This window comes from Desmodus rotundus, chromosome 7 (assembly GCF_022682495.2).
Source record: "Desmodus rotundus isolate HL8 chromosome 7, HLdesRot8A.1, whole genome shotgun sequence".
NCBI lineage: Eukaryota > Metazoa > Chordata > Mammalia > Chiroptera > Phyllostomidae > Desmodus > Desmodus rotundus.
Window position 1 is genome coordinate 78,123,232 of NC_071393.1, and position 15,875 is coordinate 78,139,106.

The window sequence follows — 15,875 nt, forward strand, 5'->3', positions numbered from 1 at the left end:
ACCTACCTCCTCCCATCCAACTGTTCGCACGGCACAAACTCGAGCCCACGTTGCTTCCCAAGCCAGACAAACACACATCCCATCACAATCAACTTCCTAGAGGCACGCCCTCCCCACACGCAAACAGCCCGCGCATAAACACCTTTTATTCTCGGGAGCACCCGCTTCGAGGAGGCCCACCGGGCCCTGACAGCAGCGCGCGCACACGCAGAAATCACTTTAATTCACATCCCAGGTTTCATTGTCAATCAGGTTAGTGACAGAATAGAAACAGACAAGTCAATAAATCAAGTCTAGAAACAGTCTCATTGTTGTCTATCACAAATCTCTTATCCTGAGGCTCGGATGCTGAAAGGATAGTAGGCATTTTTGTCTTAGAAGTAAAGCCAATTTCTCCCCAGAAATGTTGTAGCCCTGAAACAGACGCCAACGTTTGCTTTTGGCTCTGCTAGGAAAGTAGCAGCTTCACCTCATCATCATCCCCCTGGGGACTACCTCTGTGTCTTTCTCACTCCTAGGCTCACATCTACCTTGTGGGGGAGCAAAGAATGAAAGAGGGCTCACAGCTGGGTGAGTAGAGTGTGATGGGATGGCAAAACTGAGAACCCCTAGGATTCCCAGGGCCCCAGATCTCAAAATATTTGAGTTTCTGCTTAGTGTATATTCTAGTTGGTGTTATAAGACAATGCTTCTCAAACTTTAATGTGCATGTGAATCTCCCAGGTAACTTGTTCGATTGCAGTTTCTGATTCCAAAGGTCTAGCTGGGTAGGGTCCCAAACTCTAGTTCTAATACACTCCCAGCTGATACAGATGCTGCTGGTTCCCCCATCACATTTTGATTAGCAGGGCTGTAGGATGTCCTGAAATATCTCATATTCCGCCTGGCTTCAGGAGGGAAAATAGCATGTGCACATTGTAAAAATAGACCTAAGCTGAGTAGGATTTGGACATGTGAAGCAAAGGAGTGAAAGAAAGGTCACTCCGAGCTAGGAGGTCAGCATGAGCTGAGCAAAGGCATTGAGATGGGAACCAGAAGGCCATAAAGAAGGGGAGGACCCATAGTAGGGAAGAGCAGGAAATAAAGTTAGGAGAGGCGAGGATATCATAAAGGTAGAGTTTAAATGATAATTAAAATGCTGTAATACTTTGTGTGCACTATGTACTTAATCTTGTTTTAAATGATCTGTTAATGCAGTTAGGTTCCTGGAAGCAGGCGTTGTTGAGAGCCTCATGGGGCCAGGCAGCTTGCTAGGATCCAAGGATACAGAGGTGAGGCTGTCACAGTAAGGGTCCACTGAGGCTTGGGTAGAATTGGCCAGATCCAAAGTCTTGCATGTTAAGCATCACTGGGAAATAATATCCTAGGAGCAAAAGCTAGGGAAGGCGAGAAGAGGAGCTTCTGAAGGGGAGCAAGGTATTCCTATCACTTAGTGCAGAGCCTGTCATGTGGCAAGAGCTTAACAAATGTTGAAATGAATGAAGATTATTTATCTTGTTCTTATTTCATAGAGCTATACTTGTGGTATACACAATTTTATTTTTAAATTTAATATTGCATAATTTCCCCATTTTTGTCGTGTTTTATTTTCTCCCAACTCCTTTTTCAAAAAATTTGAAACCTACAGAAAAGCTCAAAGAAGGCACAGTGGAAATCTGTATACCCTTCACCTAGATTCACTAGTTTTTAACATTTTGCCATACTGGCTCTATCCCTTTTTCTTTTTTTCTTAGTCACTCGATTGCAAGTTGCAAATATCATGACACCTCAGCTCAAAATACTTCAGCAGCCATTTCCTAAGAATAAGAAATTCTTCTATAGGGCCATAAAACCATTATCACAATAGTATTGTCTATTATACAGTCTATGCTGAAATTTGTCTATTTTCCCTCCAAAATGTCATATATATTTTTAATTCAGGATTTAATCAAGATTACCCCATTGCATTTGTTTAAGTTTCTTTAGTCTCTTTTAATCTTTAACAGTTCCCCATTAAGTTGTTGCCAGTTTGTTGTTCACGGCATTGGTTGCTTTGAGCATCTGAGGCAGTTGTCATGTAGAATGTCCCACGTTCTGGGTTTTCCCATAGTTTCCTCATGATCAGATTCAAGGTAAACATTTTTAAAAAGACTTTCCAGTTGGGAGTGGAGGGGTATAAGGGGTAAAAATAGTAATGGAAAAAAATACAATAAACATTAAATTTAAAAAATTAAAGGACTTTCCAGTTTTGAAAAGACCACTACATAGGGGATATTGCAGACCTCCCAGTGTATCACACTGGGAGGCCAATAGGGCACATTTGTGTCTTTATTAGTGATGCTAGGCTTGATATCTTGGTTAAGTTGGATTTCATCAAATCTCTCAACTTGGCAACTTAAAGTAAGCTCTGGTGTAATTTCCTAAGACCTTTTCACTATTTGCTTCCAAAAGTGTTTTACTCAGTGGTTTTAACTTCCATGATGATCTATGCTTGCATTTGTTATTATACTGGGGATTGCAAAATGCTGACTCTCTAATTTTGTCATTTCTTCTGCATTTATTATCTGGAATTCTTCTACCAAGAGTTCCTCTTCTCCTCCTCCTCCTGTTCCTCCTCCTTCTTTCTTTCTTTCTCTCTCTCTCTCCCCACGGTCTCAAAATTTTTTTTTTAAATTCAATATGATATAACCCATTACTATCAATATTGTTTTTGATGCTCAAATTGCCCCAAATCTGTCCAATAGGAGCCCTTTCAGAAGGCTTCTGTGTCCTTTTGACTTGGTCCCATCAATCTTTAAGCACTTACTTGTTTTCTTACACAAGATATTTCACACTCAACTTGTACTCCCCCTGCTGCAGACCTGTAAATAGTGATTTCTTTAAGGGAATCTTACTCTTTTTAGTTGGAAATGATATTAAAAGTTGATTTAATACTTTTAAAGTGACTATTTAATGTGCCACCAAATGTTCATCAGCACTTTTACTTGTTGAGCGTTTAGGCTATCTCCACTCTCCTCTCTTCGAAGTTATTCTGTAATAAACATCTTTATGCAGATAACTTTTCCAAATTTAGGATTATCTTTTTTGGCAAGATTCCCAAAAATGGAATTATTGGGGCAAAGAGTATATATATATTTTTCTGACTCTTGATACACATTTGTCCAGTTGTTCTTGTGGAAAGTTTTTAAAGTCAACAATGACTTCTAAGTACCAAATCTAATGATTTTGATTGATTTCTCTTTCTCCTTTGCAGCACCTGAGTTTGCTGACATCCTTTGTGCTTGAAATCTTCTCCCAAACTTTCCTTAAAAATGACAGTGTTCTGGTTCTCCTCCTTTCTCTCAGGCCACATCCTGTCTTCCTCCATTAACCTCCTAAATTTGTGCATGTCCCAAGGCTTAGTCCTTAGCTCTCACTTTTCTTACTGGGTACTGACTAAATGGGGTGTCCTCACTTTTGTTTGTACCTAACTTTGGATGCTCAGTACTGTCCTGAGCTCTGATCCCTTCTGGGTTTTGCCTTCCTCTAAGCCTGGTCTTTGCCTTGCCTTGGGCACATCTCGGTCCACAACCTTGAGCGGATTAATATATTCTAGTATACTCATATGCAGTCTGTTCTCTGAGATTCTGGATGTAGATGGAGCTTCATTTGGGTCAAGTTTTCTAGCTGTCTTATATAAAAATAACATGGTTCTGTGTTGAAAGAATACAACCTAAGATGCAGTCAAAAAGCAAACTGGGCCACTTCACTCATTTATGGACTCCATGAGAAACCTCTGTTCAAATATTTATGGAGAAGATGTACTCTAGGGACACAAACATAATAAGATTGGTTCTGCCTTCAGTGAACTTGAATTTTCTAACTTCAGTGTTTTGTGACTTAAGTTGGACCCTGACAATAAGATTGGTGAGAGATGGAAATAGAGAATCTCCAAATATTAACAAGTTCCTCCTCCCAGTTCTAAACCCAGGATGCTTTCCTGCACTTCCAACATGAAATCAAAATAGGGCTGCTTCTCAACAGAGGCCAGGCTCCCATCCAAAGGTTTTTATGGCCACAGTAATGAATCACTTTCCCCACTACTACCAATGCAAACATCTCCCACCCTCCCCAGCCAAGGAGCCAGGGCTCGGGGAGAAAAAGGACAAGATCAGGGTGGGTGGAGATTCCTTCCAGGTATGTGTACTATTTTTCCGTGCAAAGGGAGATTGCCTACCAGAGCAAATCTGTCACATCAAGTTCTGACTTCTGGAAGTGAAGAGAAGAGGCCATTTGCATTTTGCAAGAAGCAAGGGGGAATATATTCGCATACATTCATACATAAATAAGCGTTTATACAAAGACTGTCATGGAAAGATATACCTGAAATTGGCAATAATTGGTGGATGAGGTGAAAAATGAGAAGGAGGATTACTTTTCATTGGACTTGTGCACATGCACTCTCTCTTTAAAACTGAACAATTCAGTTTTTAAAAAATGCATGAAAAGAAAAAATATAGCAAGGTCACGGAGTGAGAGGGGCGCTGTTTTGTTGGTGTAGGAGAATGATTTAGACGCCGATTTTCTAACTGCTCGATATGGAGCTGAAGCATTAAATGAGAATTACTGAAGGTACTGATCTTAGAAGTCGCTTAGCATTCAAGGTAGAGAGATACAGTGGTCTGTCTCAAGAAAAGTGAGTTATGATACTTACAAAACATTATCAACTGGGGAAAGGAGGAAAAGTAAAACGCAGACTCCTTGCCGTGCCATTGTTTCCACAATGCCGTGACTCGGATTCGAACCGAGGTTGCTGCGGCCACAACGCAGAGTACTAACCACTATACGATCACGGCGAGCTACCGGAGCCCTGGGACCAAGGCCTTTTTGGTGTCCTTTTCAGTAGTCATACGCTTTCCCAGTTTGCACGTCATTGAACGGCCCACCTATGGGGCGGGGTTCCAGCCTAAAGCCCAGTCTGAGAGTGCGCAGGCGCATTGCGCTCCCGCCAGTTGCGTTCTTTCCTGTTTTGGTCCTTTAGCCTAGGACTCGGTGATAATGCAGTGGGAAAGGTGGGTTTCATGTGAGTGAAGTGGGAATTTAGAGGTGATTTTAGGCAATCACCTCCCCTCCACGCACACACACCCACCCTACTGAATCGCCAGAGGGATCTTGCTAAACACGAATTGAAACACGACCGCTCCACCATTCACTCCCACACTCCAGACTGCAAGAAATTTGTCTACCTTTTCCAGTTCATTTCTTGGCTCTCCATCAGAGTCGTTTCCATTTCCCTAATTTCTTGCATTCATTCACTCAACAGGTCCTTGAGTAGCGCCTGTCAGGCCATGGTCTTTGGGCGTCTTGGGGATGGAGAAGAGAGAAAATTTACAAAGAGGAATTACGATACATCGTTCTTTAAGCCTTTGCACAAGACATTATCCTGGCTGATGACAAATTTTCTTTGTGTCTTCAAGAGCTGCTTCACAGGTCACCAGCTCTCCCTATTATTAGGAATCTGTTTCCAGCGCTGCTGTGAAAATTCTTACAGACCTGTGACAGAATAGCCTTGTGAGCGCTTTGTGCTTTTCTTCAAGAACAATAGCGCGGAGACCCGGAGTAACTGGAAGCGTATATATGTCGTAAGTCCAATTGGCCAGAGCCGGAGAATACGTCTTTTCCCACTGTCACAAGGGAATTGGAATTCGTTTTCAGAAAGTCATAAAAAACCTCGCGAAAAACGGAGAAATGTTCTAAAAGCCTGAACCCCTTGCCGTGTTATTGCTTTCCACAATGCCGTGACTCGGATTCGAACCGAGGTTGCTGCGGCCACAACGCAGAGTACTAACCACTATACGATCACGGCGAGCTACTGGGGACACAAGAAGCAAACCTCTCTTCCGACATCTTCTGTGTGAAACGCCCCGCCCCTCGACGTGTCACTGACTTGTTATTTCTTGTTCCCGCCCAGTCTCAGGCTCGCGGTTTTTAGAGCGTAAGCTGGAGCATTTGTCTCCTTGCTTTCCTGACTTCAGTCCCGACTCGTTGGCGGGCGGGATTCCTCCGTTTCACTTTCAGCGAGGCTGCGCTCGGTCCTCCCATTCCCGGCGTCACAAAGGAAGTTGTGCGGTTGGGTCGGAACTGATTTTCTTTCTTGTAGAACTTAAGAGACAGCCCCATTCCGAACCAGAATCTGTTCAGAATGCATGAGCGCCGGGGCACGGTGGGTGTGAGAGAGATCTAGGGGCACCGTTTGGTCGACACTAGGTCTCACATCCCTACAGGCTACGTCGGCCTGGCCTCACTGAAATCCTTTAAGTTTGCAAAGCACTCCTATGTCCTTCCTTGCATGGTCCTTCGGGGCGACCTGCGGAGACTTCGGCTGGCCCGGGAGACCACGGTTCTCGCATTCTGCTTCACCGTCAGTACAAGGGCCAGAGGAACCTGATTGACACTGGTCAACTTGGGAGGAATGGTGGCCCTATGCAAGAGGACAGTATTAGGCCGTGACTCCACGGCGGCGTCCCGGTAGCTTGCCGTGATCGTATAGTGGTTAGTACTCTGCGTTGTGGCCGCAGCAACCTCGGTTCGAATCCGAGTCACGGCATTGTAAGAACAATAACACGGCAAAGGCGCTCTTTTTAGGTTTGGGAAGCCATATCTCCCTGATTATTTCGTGTCTGCTACCTGACTTTAGGCCAGAACAAGACGAAATTATACAATGGCAAAAGATAAAATAAGTACATTTTGGACTTGACTCTCAGATGGCAGCTGTACACTGTCAAGGAGGGAATCAGGTAGGACTCTGAAGACCTCCCCAGCTGTACCCAGGGCACTTGGGGGTATGTGACAGTCAGTCAGGAAGCATTCCTGGGGAGATGGACATTGCAATGGGGTTGTGTCTCCTTTACCTACAATCTACCAGCAGAGACTTACTGAATGGCACGTTAAGAGCAAGACACAATTGAGGATTGTAATTCCCAGGTCTCCCCACTGTCAGTTTCCTAAACTTGATGAGTTTAAAGCCATGCAACAGGACAGCTCAGACCATGAGAGAAGAGAATGGGGGAAGGTGAGCCAAAGAAACTGCCAGATTTAAGGGATACACACAACACATATGTGAATATGAAATCAACATCACATGTAAACATAAAGCTGGCCAACAGAAATGTGACAACTTTCATGCCTTTGACCACTCACCAAATAACTACACTGAAGGTTTTTAAGTCCACAGGCTGGAATAAGGTGTCAGGGTGGGAAGCAGGGAAAGGCTTTGGTTCTTACCCTGATGGCCCTGCCACCATCCATCCTCCCAGACCTTTCCTGCAGCTGCTTCAATACTGGGCAATGAGCTGTTCCCAGAATCTGTTAGTCTCCCTCTAAGAGTATTACAAGTAAAAACAATTAACCAAGAAAATAAAAACCACCAACATACTCTATCTGAGGTAACCCACTCTAGTCATTCACATTCATCCAAGGCAACTGAAGTATATTCTGAGGGCAGGAATGCTCTAAAGAAAGCTAAACAGAAAGTTCCTGGTTGTAGGAAGAATAACAGAAGGGGAAGGAGTTCTCCTGCACTTCTGAATGCTGGCCTTCTTGGCAGGTATAGCTATCCTGGAGATGGGTGCATACAGCTCTCATAATTTTATAGTGTCTTTTTCTGAGGTCACTCACTTGATTCCCCTTGCTCTGACTTTTGATAGTGATTTGACTGCCCTTGTAGAAGTTCTTACAGGAAAGAGCATTGTTCTCAACAACTCATTTGTTCTTGTTATTGGTTTTTGATTTAGAGTCTTAAGAATTTGGTTGGTATGATTCATTTCCCTTGAGGCTCCTTATCTACCGGTGCACTGACAAAATGGAATTTCTGGGCTGGTGAAACTGAGAGCTGTAGATTTGGATGACCTCACCTGCTGCTCTGGGACACCCTCTCTAAGCAGTCAGACAACAACCTCTCCCCTTGACCTCTTGCTTTAAACCCACATTTTGTAGTTTCTGATTCTGGGATTGTGTGCTTTCCCTCACTCCTTCCAACTTGAAGCCTAGGCTCTTCTTTAGGTCTCAGCGCTAGGAAAGAGGCAGGCAAACCTTCAAGGGGCAAACCCATCTAGGGAGGAGGCCACAGCCCTGGGCTTCCACTAGGAGACGCTGCATCCCAGGAAGTGGATGTGGAATGCTGAGGCTGGAAGCTTTTGTCTTGCACCTGTGGCCCACAGGTCCGCAGCCCAGGGCCAAGAGATGTGCAATTTTAGGTTCCCAAGAAGGCCTCCCTGGCCTCCCTTTATTTATTCAACAATGTTTAAGGAGTCAGGAACTGATCTAGGCACTGGGGAATTAATCCTGAACAAGACAAAGCCTACCTTCCTGACTGGCTCACTGATTCTTAGAAGCCCTTAACAGGGCACAGAAACCACATGAACTTCCTGACTTTGTTCCCACTAAGGCAGCTGATCTCAGATCCTTTCCTGAGGACAGATTTTGATCAGGCCAGAGAAAAGAAGCCAGAGCATGGAGAAAATGGAAAAGAAAGAAGGGGGCTTTAGCTCCAAAGACTCTTTGCTGGCTTCCCATTTACCTGTGCTGTCCTGCTTCAGTACATGTCTCAGGCATAACCACTTCTCTCCACATCCCCATCTGACCCAGGTGGGACCCCATTTCCCTCTCCTACTCTCAAAAAGATGACATGGACAGTGATTTCCTTGGTAAGGATGGGATTGGGATTGCTTGCAGAGGTGGAAGGGAGAGGAGTGAAGCCAGGAGACGGCAACAACCACTCACTCCCTTCTGTTTTTCTCACAAGCCACAGAGTCAGCAGACCCTCCACCTGGAAAAGTTCTTGAGAACGTAGTCTGTGGATGGAATCATATGTGGAGTTTGTAGGCTTCAAAGATGGCACCAGTCCAGCGGCCCTTCCCTATTATTAGAATTATCTTAATTCATTTTATCAGAAGACAAATTACACTTGTCTTCATTGCAACAATGCTTGCAGAAAAACTTTTTTTTCAGGAACTGAGAGTACCTTCCTGAGAACATATGAACTGAGAGGCCGAATCAGTCCCCCTTTAACTGTGCAATGTCCCATCAGCACCCTCTGGGGCTTTAGGGAGCCAGGGGACAAGTTTGATACCTACCACTGGGAGTTTGTGAATGCTTGACAAAACACCCAACTGTCTGGATTCATATCTAAGATTTCCACTTAACAGTTGTTGGGCAAGTTGCTTAACTTCTCTAAGCCCCTCCTTTTGTAAAATACTGGCTTAACAAAGCAGTAAGTACCTCCTACGGAGTTGGGAGATTGCAGTGAAATAATGCATGAAAGGCCCTTGGCTCAGAGTTTTGCACCAAGTAAGCTATTAATATTATTACTATTAATTGATTTTGTTGATGATCATGCTAGGACATGGTTTCTGTGAGCATTTTCTCCTTCTCCCTGCAGGCTTTTGTCACATTTCAACGAGGCCTCCAGTGCTCTGACATAGCCTCATCAATGTCTAGGCCGGGCCCATGGTGCCTGGGCACCAAGATCAAGCAGGGCCTTCCACACAGGTGGCATTCACTTGCTGTGGCATGGAGTGTTTTTCTTTTCCAAAATATGACTCCTCAGAAGGCTTTTCTTTGCCTAGCATTTCTTGCTTATATTCTGCAGTGTTCCTTAAAAAATATCTAACATTTTTAAAGGGCTACTATGTGTTGCAGCACTTTTTAAAGGTCAGGGATATTTGGAAGATTTTTTAAAACCCTAAGTTACCTTAAATGGGAAAATGTAGCATTTAATTTAGCTATAGAATTTTTAAGGCATAATATAGTTTTTGGTCTGAATGTTATACTCATGTGACAAAAGGATTATTTGCCTGTTTATGGTTAATATATTTGCCTCTAATCCCCCAATAATTTATTATGTAATAAATAACTTACTGAATGCAATCTATATAATTTATTATATGCCATAGATCCGAACACCTCTTTTCCTAAGAAAATGCGCCTTATCATCCTGTGCATTTTGTTAATTACAAAGAGATCTTCTTTTGACCAAGAATTAATTTTTATATATTTTTATTAGTTTATTTAAAAAATTTATTGTTATTCAATTACAGTTGTATGCCTTTTCTCCCCATCCCTCCACCCCACCACAGCTGAACCCACCTCCCTCCCCCACTTCCACCCTCCCCCTTGATTTTGTCCATGTGTCCTTTATAATCCCCTATAATCCCCTCTCCTCCCCACTCCCCCCTGGCTATTGTTAGATTGTTCTTAACTTCAATGTCTCTGGTTATATTTTGTTTGCTTTTTTCTTCTGTTCATTATGTTCCAGTTAAAGGTGAGATCATATGGTATTTGTACCTCACCGCCTGCCTTATTTCACTTAGCATAATGCTCTCCAGTTCCATCCATGCTGTTGCAAAGGGTATAAGCTCCTTCTTTCTCTCTGCTGCATAGAATTCCATTATGTAAATATATCATAGTTTTTGGATCCACTCGTTTGCTGATGGGCACTTAGGTTGCTTCCAGTACTTGGCTATTGTAAATTGTGCTGCTATGAACATTGGGGTGCACAGTTTCTTTTGGATTGGTGTTTCAGGGTTCTTAGGGTATAATCCCAGCAGCGGAATTGCTGGGTCATTGACCAAGAATTTAAACACAGGGCAAATAACAGGGGAAAAGGAGCTCCCTAATTTTTCTTTATAAGAAAGTCAATGTTGCAGATATAATGTTCACTTCCTTTAAGGGAACAATGGCTCTTGACAAGAAGAAAGGTGGTTTGACAAAGAACTTGCTGCTCCAAATTTGTTTGAAAAAAACCAGACTTAATAGCAGAATTCAACTCCTGCATTAAATATATGGGAAGATATTTATAGTGATATTTACAAGGAAATCCGTAAACTGATGAGTGGAATATCCTCGAGCCTTGTGTCAGTAAACAAAAATGAATATTGTGCTTTCAAAAGTATATATTTCACTTGGTTAGAAACAAAGTCAAGTTTCTGAAAGATTTCTCTTTAATGGGCAGAACTGTACACACTGAAGTAAAATAAAAGCTGTACTGTGGTAGTTGCCTATTGCTATGGGCCGCCTGTGTGCATCTCCCCCCACCTGCCTCCCACACCCCCAAATGTTGAAGCCCCACCCCCCCAATGTATTGGTACTTGGAGATGAGGCCTTTGGGAGGTAATTAGGTTAGATGAGGTCACAAGAGAGGGGCCCTTCTAGTGGGATTAGTGCCCTTATAAGAAGAAAGACCAGAGAGCTTGCTTGCTGTTTCTGCCATGTGTGGATACAGCAAGAAGGAGGCCATCAACAAGCCAGGGAGAGAACTCTCACTATAGAACCCAACTATACTGCACCCTGATCTTGGACTTTCAACCTACAGAACTGTGGGCAATAAATTTAAATTCCTGTTGTTTAAGCCATTCACTCTCTGGCATTTTGTTATGACAGCCCGAGCCGACTAATACACCAATAACCTTTCCAGACCATGTTTCTCTTTCAATGACAAATGTTTTCACATGGACTAGTATTTGCTTTGAAACCATCTAATGACCTGGGTGCCCTTTGTTCTGGCTTTGAGTTCACCTCTTGAACCTGGGAACAGATTTGGCTCCACCAGTTTGGATCTCTGTCCTTGTACCTTAAACATGGCCTGGTGCTTTCTATCTGATTCTCTCATCCCAAACCCAAGCCTAGCCCAGTCTCTTGTCCCCCTCTTCGGGGTAACCCCCAGGTGAAGGGTCAAATGATCAGTCATGTGTCAGGAACCATCAAGGTACAATAAAATGCAAGGCACATGGCATGAAAGAACAAACATCAAACCTAAATTTACAGACAGAGAAAGAAGGGAGAGCCACAGAAGGAGGAGAGAAAAGAGAGAACATTCATTGAACATCTCTATGTGCCAGGCACTGACTTTTATTTAATTAAATAAATTATTTGTTTCATTTAATTCCACAGCCCTGTGAAGATGCCACTGTTACCACCCTTTCACCTATTAAACAGCTTGTCTAAAGGTTTTGCCTTAAGTGGTAAATGTGAGACTAGGGGGCAATAGGCAATAGTTTTGTGGGGCTGGAGAGGACGTGGTTGTTGTGTGAGTGGCTCTAGATGTTAAGAGAGGGAATAGGAAGGAGAGCTAGATTTCACCCTGACATCCAGGTTCACTCTCATGTATCTAGGCTCTTCCTACTGCCCCAGGCTGGGTTGGCTCATTGTTGACTCTGTAACCCAGGGGGGAGAATGTCACCACTCTGAGGCTGCAGTGTCTTATATTGAAAATGGGGAAATACACTGCTACTTGCCATATTATTTCAGAGGTTTATTGGCAGGATCTGGTATGTTGATCTACAGGAATGAAATTCATGTAGGGGAAGAAAAGCCATACAGATTCAATTCAACACCTTGTTATAGTTGCTATTCCAAGGAGGTTTTAATCCAGCTAAGGGGACATGACATAAACCATGTGATAACAATCTACATGTGACTGCAGTGTTAATCACTTGGATGATCCCAAGTCCTCTGGCCTGCTGGGATCCACCCACACCCTGCACTTTAATATTTAAATAAAATTGTCTTGAACCCACCTATCTTCTGTAGAATGAAAATAATCATCACTCCCAATATTTCTGAAAATTCTTGGGGCCTCTTTCCTGTCTGTCTCTGGCTCTGTCTGTACACTTTGGCTGACTTCCTAACATGGCTGAATGGGATGTCTGTCTATAGATACATCGTCTCACTGCCCCTGCTCCCTGGCAGCCCTGAACAACACCTAGCTGCCTGAATTCCCCATGCATTACTAACACCAGCTGTATGTGCAGCAGATTTTACTAAAGACTTGAGGGAAGGAGGGCGAAGTTGAAGTCCAGGACAGAAAATGTTAAATGTCCTTTTCTTTAATTGCCTCTTGGCCTTTCACCTCTGAAAAGACCTCATTGGTCTGGTCTTTACTTGGAGCCCCAGTGACCACCATATTGCTCCATTTCTTTTCCTTCTCCTCCCCTTTTCTTCTTGATCCTCCTAAAATGCTCCAATAATTCCTGCTCTGTTACTTATGCAGGATAAGATAGCCACCACCTATTGAAGGCTTCCTTTGTACCAGGCACTGTGCTAAGTGCTATACACTTCTCAAGTAACTGACATTCTCACTTTCCATTGCTCCAGATATTGCTCATACCTAGGAGTTTTAATTTTTTTTAACAAATAATTTTTTCATAATTTCTGTGTGATAGGGGCTAGGGTCTCTGCTGTAATGGAGCTTCATATCCAAAAAGCCAATCTAGATAATTTGCTAAAAAATTAAAAACCCAAAAATGACTTCCGGCCAAGATGGAGGCATAGGTAGATACACTTTGCCTCCTTGCAGAACCAAAAGAAGGGCAACAACGAATTTAAAAGCAAAAGCAACCAGAACTGTCAGAAAATTGAACTGTGTGGAAGTCTGAACAACCAAGGAGTTAAAGAAACATTCATCCAGACCGGTAGGAGGGGTGGAGATAGGCAGTGGCCGGAGCAGAGAAGATGCCAGGCAAGGAGGCAGCTAGAGGACCGGGTGGCCTAGGTGGTGGCTTGCCATCCCACATTTGTGTGTGGATAAACTGGGAGGAACAATTGGGGAGTGAGACAGACCATGCAAACTAGGGTTCCAGCACAGGGAAATAAAACCTCAAAACCCCTGACTGAAAAAAATCTATAGGGATTGTTGCAGTGGGAGAAACTCCCAGCCTCACATTAGAGTTTGTTGGAGAGACCTCCAGGGTCCTAGAATGTACAAAAAACAACCCACATGGGAATCAGCACCAGAAGGGCCCAATTTGCTGTGGGTAGCAGGGGAAGTGACTGAAAGCTGGCTGAGAACCAAGAAGCAGCGTAGCTCCCTTTTGGACCTCTTCCCCACAGACAGCGCCAGAAGACAGTGACGTGGGCTGCCCTGCCCTGGTGAATATCTAAGGCTCTGCCCCTTACTACCTAACAGGTGTGCTGAGACAAAGAAATATGGCCCAGATGAAAGAAAAGGTCAAAACTTGAGAAAAAGAACTAAGCAATGACAAGACAGCCAACCTATCAGATGCAGAGTTCAAAACACTGGTAATCAGAATGCTCACAGAAATGGTTGAGTATACTTGCAAAATAGGAGAAAAAGTGAAGGCTGTACAAAGTGAAATAAAGGAAAATATGCAGGGAACCAACAGTGAAGGGAAGGAAACCAGGACTCAAATCGATGATTGGAGCAGAAGGAAGGAAGAAAACATTCAACCAGAACAGAATGAAGAAACAAGACTTCAAAAAATGAGGAGAGGCTTAGGGACCTCTGGTACTACTTTAAACGTTCCAACATCCAAATCATAGGGGTGTCAGAAGAAGAGGAAGAGCAAGAAATTGAAAACTTATTTGAAAACATAATGAAAGAGAACATCCCCAATCTGGCAAAGGAAATAGACTTCCAGGACGTCCAGGAAGCTCAGAGAGTCTCAAAGCAGTTGGACCCAAGGAAGCAAACACCAAGGCACATCATAATTACATTAGCCAAGATTAAAGATAAGGAGAGAATCTTAAAAGCAGCAAGAGAAAAAGAGAGAGAGTTACCTACAAAGGAGTTCCCATAAGGCTGTCAGCTGTTTCTCAAAAGAAACCTTGCAGGCAAGAAGGGACTGGCAAGAAGTATTCCAAGTCATGAAAGGCAAGGACCTACATCCAAGATTACTGTATCCAGCAAAGCTTTAATTTAGAATGGAAGGACAGATAAAGTGCTTCCCAGACAAGGTCAAGTTAAAGGACTTCATCATCACCAAGCCCTTATTATATGAAATGTTAAAAGGGACTCATCTAAGAAAAAGAAGATCAAAACTATGATCAATAAAATGACAACAAACTCAAAACTATCAACAACTGAACCTAAAAAACAAAAACAAAACAAAAACAAACAACTAGAACAGGAACAGAATCACAGAAATGGAGATCACATGGAGGGTTATCAGTACAGAGCAGGAGTGAGGAGAGAAGGGGAAAAGGTACAGGGAATAAGAAGCATAATTGGTAGGTACAAAATAGACAGGGGGAGGTTAAGAATAGTACGGGAAATGGAGAAGCCAAAGAACTTGTATTTACAACCCATGGACATGAACTAAGGGTGAGGGGAATACTGGTGGGAGGGGGTGCAAGGTGGAGGGGAATAAAGGGGAGAAACAAATGGGACAACTGCAATAGCACAATCAATAAAATATACTTAAACAAAACCCTATCCTGGTTGGTGTGGATCAGTGGATTGAGTGCTAGCCTATGAACTGAAAGGTCATGGGTTCTATTCCCAGTCAGGGCACATGCCTGGGTTACCAGCCAGATACCCAGCTGAGGGCATGGGATAGGCATCCAGTCTATGTTTCTCTCACACACATTGATGTTTGTCTCCCTCTCTATCTCCCTCCCTTCTCCTCTAAAAACAAATAAAATCTTAAAACAAACTCCACAATCTCAAAGAATAATGCTGCCACTTTAATACAAAAGTTTTTTCCCTCCAGACTACAATATGAGAACATTATGACAAACAGGAATATTAGAGAAAAATATAAAAGGTGCCGAACAATTGACGCACAGGTAGCTGAGGCAGAAAAAGAGGACAGTGAGTTCATTGGATGCTGAAATGGAGTCCAAAGACTTTCAGAAAAGGAGGAAGTCATCTGAGTTGGATGTTAAAGGATGAGTATTATGAGAACAGGAAGAGGGGAAGGAGGCATAGGAGGCTGGGCCAGGATAAAAAGTAGAGAGTTGGGGTTAAGAGCAAGGACTCTGGGCTCAGGTATAATTCTGTCATTTGCTCACTTTGGTATTTGGTGAATTGCTTCATCTCTCTAAGTCTGAGTTTCCTCATCTAGAAAACCGGGATAGCAACAGTATCTTCATCAAGGGCGTATGGTCAGATTAAATGAGAA

General features: G+C 43.2%; 3 non-coding genes across 3 annotated transcripts; 1 reads left to right on the forward strand and 2 right to left on the reverse strand.

The window, feature by feature from the left end:
• Positions 1-4,742: 4,742 nt before the first annotated feature.
• Positions 4,743-4,814, reverse strand: TRNAH-GUG (transfer RNA histidin (anticodon GUG)). The gene has a single exon. It is a non-coding gene; the product is annotated as a tRNA-His (tRNA).
• A 938-nt stretch (positions 4,815-5,752) lies between these two features.
• TRNAH-GUG (transfer RNA histidin (anticodon GUG)) lies at positions 5,753-5,824 on the reverse strand. Its single transcript has one exon. It is a non-coding gene; the product is annotated as a tRNA-His (tRNA).
• Positions 5,825-6,493: 669 nt separating this feature from the next.
• On the forward strand, positions 6,494-6,565 carry TRNAH-GUG (transfer RNA histidin (anticodon GUG)). Its single transcript has one exon. It is a non-coding gene; the product is annotated as a tRNA-His (tRNA).
• The last annotated feature ends 9,310 nt before the right edge of the window (positions 6,566-15,875 follow it).